This window comes from Chelmon rostratus, chromosome 15, assembly GCF_017976325.1.
Source record: "Chelmon rostratus isolate fCheRos1 chromosome 15, fCheRos1.pri, whole genome shotgun sequence".
Taxonomy (NCBI): domain Eukaryota; kingdom Metazoa; phylum Chordata; class Actinopteri; order Chaetodontiformes; family Chaetodontidae; genus Chelmon; species Chelmon rostratus.
The window spans coordinates 4,039,901-4,051,953 of record NC_055672.1 but is presented as its reverse complement, the minus strand read 5'-3'; the positions used below and the strand labels follow the sequence as shown (position 1 = coordinate 4,051,953).

Below are 12,053 nucleotides of genomic sequence, written 5' to 3'. Positions count from 1 at the left end.
TAGTTAATGATTTACTGTTTTTCCCACAATGCCTTTCAACATCCTCCATGTGAACTCATCTGCACTTGCTGTTTCCAGCTGTTGGTTGCAAGTGTAGTTTGAGAGTGATAACGATGCCATTAACACCTTTATCAACAACAGAGCAAGTTTACAGCCTCACAGTCACAACACGTCCTGTGACTGTGTTGCATTCTGGGTTGTTGAGGCTCCTGGCCATCATGGAAATATCCTAGACGTTGACAGATTTTTAAAGGCTGCTGTAATCACGGTTTAAATTAACGGTAGTTTGGAGCAGCAAAAAGCAGGTAGCCAACTGATTGGCCGATATCCCAAAAAGGACCCAGGAGAGCAAAGTACTTAATTTTCTGCCCTCCCTGAACGTTTGTGTCTAGTTTGGCAGTTCCTTGTGAAATGAGAGACCATTTCTTCTTGATTTGTCCGTTTTTTTTATGACCTCACACACAAAGGCACTGTAAAACTGTAAAAACAAAGAAAATATGACGTTGCCTTGCATTTTAAAGGGATGTATAACACATATAAAGAAAGTTAACAGAAAGTCTGCTATCTTAATGCTAACATATAATGGAAATTCCAAGTAACGAGCTAATCGCATTAGCATCGCCATCGCGAGTAATTAACGGTGAGATTACAACGTTGAACTATGGTAACCCAAAAAGGTCAAAACACTCTAAACTCAAAGTCAAACCCAAAAAAACCATTGACATTACAATGCTTGCCAATAGAGGGCAGCACACACACATTAAGCTAACGATGTTGCTATGGAAATTTAGATAAGATGCCAAGGAATTCCTTAGCAAAGCCCCCCCCAAAAAAACAAATCCATAAAAACTATTGAGGTTGCCAGAAGCTAAAGTTAGCTTTAGAAACATTTTCTGCTAGATCACACTAAAGCAACAGTCTCTGCAACTTTCCATCTTGTATTATTTTAGTTTTTGAGCTAGTCATGAGCTTATAGATGAGTGTTTTTGCTGATGAAACGAATCATTATTAACCAGATCTCTTCAGCTGGTTCTGAAGCTGCAACTTTGTATTAAATAATTGAATTTCTTCTTTTTGCACGTCGCAGGCTCACCTGTTATTTGCCTCTCGTAGAAAAGGCAGCAGCAGTAAACTGTTTGCCTTGTGAAAGCACTTCTTGTGTACTGAGGCTATGGCTGATACAGGAAATTGCTGAGCATCAACAAAAACGCGACCACTCATAATTTAAATGCAAAAAAGATTTCTCCCCCTACAGCTGTGACATTTGCAACAGCACATACATGCCAAGTTAACAGTTTTAGAATTGGTTGTTTTACTGCTTACATCATGCTACATGTGCTTGGTCACACAGGATCGTTTGTGAACACTGACATGAGGGTGTAAAGGTCATTCCTGCGAGCAAACATGCATGTGGACAAACCGCCAAAGGTGCATTAACACACACACTCATAGTAACACACATTCTTAGACCCACACACACTTATACCCACGTGTATGAATACACACAATGTGCTCTACAAATCATAGACACAGAAATACACAAAGACTCACACAGTTTTAAATGGCTGCCAAACAGAGTAATGGTGTGACACTGGCAGCAAAATGGCTTTTCATTTACACCCTGCAGAAGCATCACACACAATGTATTCATATCCAAGACTAAGTAGGACGTCCGCCATTGTGCATAATGTTCACTGCTGGGCCAGAACCTGCCAATTTGGTGTTTATCTTTTTGTCACATGAATGGAAAGTTTGAGATTCATTTGTTTAGTGGGTTACGAGTTTCTTTTGTCCTTCCGTTCCAAAAAAGAAGGCTTTGCACAAATGCGTGTTTTCTGTCTGGTGTTGTGACGTACTGTGTTTATTTCAGAAAGGAGCAGTTTGCTTGGATACAGATGACAAAGCTGCGGTGCCGGTTTTAAAGCAGAAAAGTCAAACAGGTGCAACCGTGGTGATTATCATCCCTCCGTATGTTGCAAGTGTACATAGCCCGGTATCCATGGTAGAGGTCATGTTGGTTTGGGACCTGTGAAATCCAGTCAACGTCTTCATCAGAAGTTACCCAGATGCTCAGCAAGCATCTCTGTTGCTCTGGAAAAGCATTTTAATAGGACAATTTTTTTTTTTCGTGAGAGAAACTGAAACAGCTGTAGGTGTTTGGAGCTATGAGCAGAGGCAGTGGGGGGTAAACCCACATAAACTCAGTTTACTCGTGTTTTGATTTGAGTTATACAGTTACTGCAGATCCCGGACGCTTCCACAGGAGAAGCTCATATTTATTTTTAGGCATGATTTATTCTGCAGAAAGCACAAGATGTCGTCACTTCCACATGGAGTGGATTTAATGCCCTCATTTTGATTCATTAAGCCAACATGAAACAGTCTGCTTCCTCGTTCTGGCTGATTTCTATCTTTCTTTCATTGTTTTGCAAGTATAATTTCATAATTTGTGCAAACATTGAATCCACTCATAAATTAGCAGAGCATGTTCTTGAATTAGAGCCATCAGCAACTGTATGGTGATAATCTGTTGAATTTACTTGATTGTGTTTGTTAAAATAGTCTGACATTTAGCTGAAAGAGAGAGATGATTAATTGAATGATGAACTTTGGTGATTAAAATTCAAATTTTTGAAAATAGGAAATGATTTCTCAAGGTGTTACTGAGTGGCCACCGTGTTGTGCAAGGTCTTGTTGAACAACACACCAAGCTATTTGAGAGCTAAAGGGCTCAACCATGGCCAGATTTAATATGGATGCATTCTGAAAACAACTCCCAGAAATACATTCACCTTTTATCCCCCGATGCAACTCAAATGCACGTTTTATATTATGCATGAAGGAGGAACCGCTGAATACAACACGCAAAACAAAACAGCCTTTGTTCCTATACTTCGTAGTCCGACGTTTTCAAACTGAGAATCTCAGAATGAGATTCCACAATATACTCCTCACAATGACCCGGCGCGACGACGCCGGCGCTCATTTATCGTATCATGATGCAGCCTCACATCATCCGCAGAAAAGACTAGATTTGTTTTAAGACCTGTTCTGTGATGTTGACCAACAGGATGAAGCAAAAGAGGAATGATGTTGTTACACCTGTCATGTGGACCGAATCAGTCACGTACTGACATGATTCTGCATGTTACTATTATTTGAGTAAATAAAGTGCCTAATGATCTTGTTTGAGCATTTCATTGGCGGCAAGCTTTTATTGGTTGGCAGGTATCAACAAAATGGGAAAAATATCACGGTGTCTGAGCCCCATAAGGGAAAACACAGGTACAGGTTCATTTTTTATTAGTCTTACAGTGACCAGCTCACGCTTTGCAGTCAGCACTACCTGACTGTGTGTGGTGGAAATGCTGCTTCAGAAAGTGTCAAAAAAAAAACAAAGAAAAAGGAGTGAGCCTGACTTTCACAAGGTGCTCGTCAGGTGGTGGAGGTTTGGGTCATCTAAAGGACGAGTGATGGAGGGAGTGAGGAAGCACCTTCTGCACCGTTTGTTCCATGCAGTGGCGCAGGAAGTATTTAGATCCTTTACTAAAATAAAAGTACTCCATTACAAGTAAAAACCCTACATTGAAAAGCTCCCTTAAGTGAAAGTATTTAAGTATAATCAGGAAAACATAGTGTTATATAGTTACAGTTACAATGTTTGTATGCAACATGCATGCAAAAATAACATAATACGTAAAGTAACTAATAACTGAAGCTGTCAGCTAAGTGTAGTGGAGTAAAAGTGCAGATTACAGTATAAAGTAAATTTGTACTTCACTTGTGTGAATGTACTCAGTGGCATTCAAGCACTGGTTCCATGATCCAGATTCCTCCTCCGGTCTGTAGGTGCTATACAGGACCAGAGCTTCTGCTGTGTCCCTCGTTCTCTCCTCTCTGCAGGATTTCCCTTCATCGCACTCTGCAAACTTCCTGTCGTGCGTCTTGTAAAAGTTGTCTGGCTTCCCCCCGTCTCTGTTCCGGTGTCTCTCACCACGCGGCAGCTCTGTGGTTACGTACATCTCATCTGCTCATCCCGGAGTTTAAAGTCACAGCAGTAAATATGAAGCTACAGCATACAGTGTACTTATGTTCTGTCAAGGTTTTATTCCCTCTCTGTATCTGCGGTCTTCTGTCGGAGCTTTCAGCATGTCTGAGGTTATATAGAGTGTACTCCTCCTCCTATCTCGCTCCCTGAGGTTGTTTCAGCGCTCTTCTCTGCTATATCACACTATGTGTCCTGCTATCTCTCTCTCCCTGAAGTTATATTATCTCACTCTTCCCTCTTTCTGTCTCATACTCATTATCTTTTCCTCTCAGTTTATATGCAGAAAAATCTCCCTCTCTCCCAATACAAAGGTGCAGGGTCTTTCTGTCAACCCTTATTTTGCCCCCAAAATGTTTCTGCCCTAGTTTGCAGCAGGGTTAAATGCAGCTGCTCAGCCCTTTTGGCTTGAAAGTACCAGAAACCAGAAGAAAGGCCTTCTCTCAGTCTCTCTTAGAGGTGTAACTGCAGAAAAGCACTTTATTTCGAGGTTTTAAGAAGGAAGACGAGTGGTTTGAAAGGGCTGGATCTGAACCTGATTAAAGTGATCAGAGCCTGTGATGTGGACGTAGCTTGAGTTATATTTCTGGATGGGACTTTAAAAACTGAATGATGTGTTTGAGGCTAGAGCTGTAATAAGATAAGCACTTGTCGCATGCAGCTCTTCAACGAACAGCACCAACGTTTGTCTCGATCTTGTTAGACGAGCCAGTTTCAGTCGAACGAGAGCTCAATAGTTGGTCACAAAACTCAAATAAGACACGACTCCAGTAGCGGCTTCACAATAAAAGCCTTGCAGTGTTTTTTCTGTAGTGATGGAAAGCGAGAGTGAATCCAAAGCCAGAACGTTTACATGCACCGAAGGAAGTTCCAGGTTATACAGGTCATCTGAGAACGTGTTGACATGCAGAAAGTCAGGTTTCTGCTTTACTTTGGAACCACAGCTTTGTCATCATAGTGATGGAGGACGCTGCTGCAGAAACTGGTTTTGTGCATACACTGTGTGGTCAAGAACTCGAGTGCTTGCTGCATTAAAAAAGGATGATGTTTCAATGCATGCTGGGACGCTGTTGTTTGTGCTTCTTAGTGTGCTCGTTGTGTGTCTCCACTAACACTCAGGAATTTATGCAACATCTGAACGACCCCTTGGAAACGTTATATATAACAAAAATGAAACGCACAATAATAAATTCAAATGTTGGAAAAATGTCGTTGTTCAAAGCGACGCCCTCTGGAATACTAGATTTCCTTTCGCTCTGCTCTCAGACGGATATAAAGTTACCTGTAACTTTTTCCCTCTCCTGCCCTTTCCGTCACTTGCCCTCTCTGTCCATCTATTTCCATTCCACCGTCTCTCCTCCTTTTTTCTCACCCCGTCTGTCCCTCTGTCCCCTCACAATGAGCATATTATTTACAGTAGTTTGAGTCCATATCTTTGACCCTCCTAGCAGTGATAAGGTTATGGACTTTCTGGTGGCTGCTTGCCCACCCCTCCTAAAACCACAAACACACACACACACACAAACACACCCACCCACAAACACACACACACACACACACACACACACACAGCTGCTTGTCCATTGGCTGTGAATCATGGTCTGACCTGGAGAACAGGGGACAGACCTGTAATTAAGCCTTGGCGCTATCATTCCTCTTCTCACCTTTACTCTCCTCCACCTTACACTTCATTGTGTCACTGTGTCACTTTCTCACTTTCTGTGACCTTTCTTCTCCATTTGCCCTATCCAGTTTTTTTTTGCCTGTCATATCACCTCCTCCTGTGTCTCCTAAATCCTCTTCTAGATTTGTAGTTATGCACAAATGTGAGATTTGTAGGTTTATTCAGGCTAAGCCACGGCCCGGATGCTGCAGAGACTGCTCCCTTTGCTCAGATGAAACTGAGCTGTTGGTCACTGGCAGGAAATTCTTTTTAATGTCATCATTACTCTGACGGGCTGCTGACAAGGTGTTCAAGTGTATTCAGTCTTGATTCCTACCTCTATGCAGTCTTAGATTTCTATTTCTACATTAGCAGGGAGATCTGTTGCATCAAACCAGACACTTTGGATTTCTCCTTGTGTTGCAGTCAACAAATGACAAGATCACATTATCACAAATTATGCTCAGACAAAACATGCAGAAACAAATTTAACATACGTAAAGGAGGGATTGAAGATAAGGAGGGGAACAACAAAAGTAAATCCAGATGAAACATTGTGGTTGTTCCAGAAAAGGGTTGAACATTGTATGGAAATGTGTAGGATTCAAAGATGATGACAGCACAACTTTGCAAAAATTGCAGCTCTGAAGGTTGACCATGAACTTATAAAACCACCCGAAACAGCACTTTAAATAACTAATCTGAGTTATCAAAGTCATGGAAAGGACAAGAAAATACAACCTTGACTCCTAAAAAGCTGGAAGCCTGTGTAAAACCTAAATAAAACAGAACGTAATCATCTTCTGAAGTGTTCACAAAGCGTTGAACCTCGCTCCATCCTCGCTGTGAACCACTGAGCCTTTCCAGGATGCTCCTTTCATCACCATCATGATACTATCACCTGTTACCAATCAACCTGTTTACCTGTGGAATGATCCAAACAGGTGTTTTTGGAGCGTTCCACATCTTTCCCAGTCTTTTGTTGCTCCTGTCCCGACTTGTTTGTTGCTGCGTCAAATTCAGAATAAGCAGATTTTTTACAAAAATCAATGAAGCTGATGAGGTCAAATGTTAAATATATTGACTTTGGACTGTTTTCAGGTGAGTAGATGTCAAAAAGGATCAGCAGGTTGTCACACTCTGTTTTATTCATGTTTTACACAGCGTCCAAACCTTTTTGGAATCAGGGTTGTATTAGTGCATCGTTGTACCTAATAAACTGTCATGAGAATAGGATTAGGTAGTTGTTGTCGTTCCACTCCACCAGCAGACCCACAGGACCCCCTAGTTTCATATTTTTTTCAACAGTTGCTCATTGAGCAGCATGCTGAGCAGTTTAGGGTTTTGCTCAAGTGCCCTTCAGTAGAAGTCAGTGAGAGCGTTTGTCCACTCCAAGGATTTAAGCTGGGAAATCTCCCACAGTGGTTTTGATTGTCCTGAAGGCCTCTTTTCTCAGCGTCTTACACTCAGCGACGAGCTTTCAACTTCTTACGCTGTGACGACTGTCACTGAACGTGGCTAAAAGCTCCAGAAAACAAACTGTCTTCTCCCTGAAGTCGTAGCATCAAGTCCGTCTCTCTGTCTCAGCGGTCAGCATCACGACAAGGTCCCTCTGACCTCACCTGTCATCGTCACCTGCCCGCGAGCTTCACAACCTTCAGTCAATACTCACACACTGTCTGCAGTTTGTCACAATTTGTGTTTGTCTTGAGATGAGCGGTGGGTTCTGCAGACCGTGTCTGTGTGTGCTCAGGCGTCTGCGGCGTGCTGTCTGTCCATAGCCGCAGCTGTAGCATCAAAAGGTATTGAAATAATACAACTGTTGTAAAGCCGTTCACTAAAATACGCTCTTAAATTTGTGCAGGGAGCAGATTTTTTACTTTTTTCTACATTTTTACTTTCGTTCTCTCGTCTTATGTTGGAAACTTTAATGGGAAAATACAATAAACCGATAATGAGTTTGTAATAAAATTCTGGAATTAGCACAGCTCTTGTGTTGCTCCATCTAAAGGCAAGTGCATAATCTCCACTCTTCATTATTAAAAAAAGTGACATCATTTACATATCAGAATGTCAGTGGCGTATTTGCATATTTTTTATGAACGCTGCACAATTAATGACTTCGCTGTGAGGCTGTAATAGGAAAGACCCCTGTTAATATTGATAAGTATTACGCCATTATTCCACCGAGCACGCGCAGTCGGCCACGCTTAATCACCAAGTCAATTCAAATGTTTACGTTTGTGGCTTGATGATGGGGCGTGAGTGCGCCCCCAACGCTTCTTCAGTGTGCTTCACTGTGACTGATAGGGCTCTAAGCTGGATGATGGCCGTGTGCTGATGGAAATTACTCAACATGTCCAGCAGGAGAGGTCTGCATAAATAAGCAGCTCCCTGCGCCCCTGCGCGTCTGCGTGGGCGTTCAGGCCGCTCATTAGCATATTCGCTTCACAAATTTAGAACGAAAGACGGCACCCGTGAGCCTGCCCCCAGTCTCAATCGCACCTAGAAAGCGCGAGCGAAAGGCGCACATGCCCGTCAAAGCGAACACACCTCTGTGATGTCTCAAACACCGACGCTGTGCGCACACGGACACACATCTCCGCCACACTCAGGCTCTCTCTCACTCGCATTCACATCTCATATTAGAGTCCTCAAGTGTGCTGTTTGATAAATCTTCCCCTTAAGTCTATTATCCATGGAATACTCTGGTGGCACGAAAAAGCTGCTTTGAAGTCTTCCACCCTCTTCCTGCTTATTCTTCAGTATGAAAACACAGACGCAACTCAGCTGCCTACTCGCCTCCGATGCACAATATTCTGCTTGAAGAGTTCATTTTCAAAGTGCCAGATATGCATTTTGGAAATTGTTCCAAAACATGTTATCTACTGGTGTAAGGGGGAAAGAAACAGAATTAGCTTTAGTTGCTCGCGAACAGACGTTTCGTAAGAGTGGGTGTTATCTGCTTTCATTATTATATTGAACGTCTTACTGAAGAAGACCATCTGATTTACTGCAGGGACTGCGTGTAAAGTTTGATCATTATGCCCAATACTGATATCAAGAGCCTAAGTCAACCAGAAATAGCAGAACAGACCACAAACTGTCTGCAGCCGTGTCATTAAGCACAGACAGATTGAGAAGCATGGTGTTAGTTAAGAGCACATGTTTGGCATCATCCGCTTCATTCATGTTCCATCAGCTGCCAGCTGACGAGTATCATCCAATCGTATCCCTACAGGTGTACCGCAGGGCCTTTATAACCTGACACTTCAAACTTGTTAGTCTGCTGGATGATCATACCAATACATTAAGTCATATCTTGACATTTTCAAACAACAGCCTTAGCTCAATGTAATAAAACATGAAGATTTCTACTAATTTTCCTCATTTCAACTCTCAAAACTCTAATAAAGCCATAAAAATACTCTTTCAGATCACTGAGGAAGATCACACAAATCACACAAACAACTACACAGGACTTATCAGGAGAGAAAACTCAACTTTTAACCTAAATGTCTGTTGTGAACATCCATCGTGTTTGCAAGTGATCTGAACAAGATGGGAGGTTAGTTGTTGTAGTTTATCTCAGCAGTGGCTGTGGTTCACAGCTCCTGGAGGTAATTAAGTTAGTTAAAGTAATAAATAAAGGGATGTTCTGGATACTGAGAGCACAGCAGCATGAAACTACCGGGCAGCACCTCTTCCTCGCTTTGTTTTTTTGTCCTTCTGGGGTTTTAAACACTCGACTTCTCAAAGCAAACTCTGCCGCGTGTCTTTCTTCCTATAGGAAAACAATGCAGCAATACTTCCTTTCACAACTAGTAGGTATGAAATATGTGCTCATTGACATGGAAGTAAAGCACATTGTTATATACATTCTTGGATATTACTCCAAACATGATCATCTCTTTGTTGCTCGGTCCTGAAAGGACTTTGTGTTGAGTTAGAACACAGCTGACAGAGGACGACACACAGATAGAAGCCTGTTTCCCTCTCCTCCTTCTCTAGCAACCAGCAGGATCCCTGGTTTCCCTGTTTAATGGAGGCTAACAGACACTTGGACAGAAACAGAGACACTGGTATGATGAAAGGTTTTTTAGCGCCCGGCACAGCACGAGGGAAACGTCACTGAGAATTTAAAGTTTAATGACACATCCCTGATGCCTTTTGTGGTGGATGCAGGGACGATGGGCACCAAAGAGTACTTATTTGTCATTTTTGAATAATTAAAGACACACTCTTGTTAGAAAAACCTTTTGTTGTCTTGTAACTGACTCTGAGGCAATCTAAGCCACCAGACCTCCCACAACGGCACTGAGTGCATTAAACAATCACTCTCCCACTGCTGAAACTGAGTCACTCATGCATGCTGATGTCTTTATGCAGAATTGGACGTGTTGTCTTATTGAGTAAAAGTCTGGAAGGCACAGATGAAGTGAAAGCTTCTTCTTGTTGTTTTTCATCCCTGAATTTCACACCATCGTGTCTGTAAAGGTGTTTCCAACATTGATGGTGTCTGCTGGGCTTGGTTGGGTTGCCATAAATTATTTTAGACATTTAAAATCTGCGTTCTTTAACGTTTATACTTACAAGCAGGAATGCTTAACAGCAAACAGAGAGAGATGCTCGTTACCGTTGGCCAATCAGAATCTCCTCAGCTAAAGGCAGCGATGTGCCTCAAACGGGCTTGTTTGGATGAAGTGTGATCCGATGGAGACTAACGACAGAAGTGTTTGACCACAATCAAAGCTGGGGTGAAGAAACTGTCGTCATGGAGAGGGAGGCGCGGTGTAGGCGGATAACTAAACAGCAGGACTTTTACACATGCTAATGGTAATTTCTTAGGCTGTCGTTGCTTGTGCTAGGGGGGCTTCTTTGCTATCAACCCATGCTGCCTGTTGATGGTTTGGGACACACACAGGTCATTTGTTCCTGCCTGGAAGAACGCCTCTGTGCAGCGCTGTGCAGCATCACTCCTGCTGCCTGCTGCCATTTCTCACTGAAATTTCATGTTAGTTAGCTAGAGGCAAGAACACGTCTCGTCCACATGTGACCTATAGGAAAAACATTTTAAAAATGTAGAAGTGGGTGTTCCGTACAGAAGACCTTCAGCTCTCAGCCATAGTTTGACCAAAAAAACCCAGGCATTTACTTCAGGGGGTTGAAATATTCAATGCTTTTTGCGGTTCCATCATGCTAACGAGAACAGCGATAGAATTCCTCCTCCACACACGCCTTTGAACCAACACAGCACCCTGCTGCATCACCACCAACCTTATTAACCCCCTGAAGATATAATACAGACATTCTGGTCTATCAGACAGTAACAATACCACCCATCGCTCCTTTAAAAATGACTTTGCGCCACATTTTATGAACAGCAGGGATCTCCTTTGCAATAAAACTGGTCAAGTGAAACCCAGTTAACTCCAGAGATTGTGGAAACACCTAATCTGTTCAGCCTGCCCCACTGGATCAACTTTTGTCACCCCTCCCACAGCTCACTGAGTCAAATCTTCCCCTCAAAGTGCCACTTTTGTGGTACATTTCCTCCTCGAGTCCCCAGTACATCAAGATCAGGAGTGTGAGGACAGGTTAGGGCCACGGCTCCATCTGAGGACTTAGTCTGAGCCCTGAAAATCATTAAACTTTGAATAGAAGTCACTATCAAAGCTCAGGCTCTCTGTCACGCTGAGATAGTGCACACACCAGATGAATGTAAGGATTTACAGTGAGAGCACTGAAGGTCACCCGCCCGGAGGCTCTTCCCTGTGTCCCTGGGCTGCTGCATATCCTGCTTTGTGTTGTTACTGCTAAATGATAAGATGTGCATGAGGTGGAGCTGATTCTCCGGGGGGAAACCTGCTTTGTCTTTTAGTCCCCCTGCAGATTTCACCGCCGGCTGCCTGGGCCCTTTTCCAAAAATACCAACGGCGGGCATGGCGCGCAGGGGATTGAGCGAATGAGACGAACGAGAAACGCGTTGGACATTGTACGGACTGAGTAGGCACTAGGCATGCGAACAGGTCGACTAGCAGGGAAATGGTAAGAAGTCATACAGAGGACACGTCAGAGACAATTTTATCCACAGTGACTTTCAGGGAGCTTTTCTCAGCCAAATATGCTTAAATTCCTCGATCAACAACATGACAAGCCATCAAAAGTAAGGGCCCCAAGGGTCAGAGCAACAGTGCAGAGAATAGAGATATGATGAAAATTCACATTTCCTCCCCGAATGTGCTGCATAATAAAAGTGCAGAGAAGTGAGGGTGAAATTATAAGACAGAGGGACCTTTTTGCTTCAGCACACAGACGAAAGCAGATATTCAGATAACATATGAG

General features: G+C 42.9%; 1 protein-coding gene across 1 annotated transcript in view; it reads left to right on the top strand.

The window, feature by feature from the left end:
- Positions 1 to 12,053, top strand: part of gfra4a (GDNF family receptor alpha 4a) — a 125,272-nt gene that overhangs the window by 17,283 nt on the left and 95,936 nt on the right. The gene's annotated exons all lie outside the window — the stretch shown is intronic.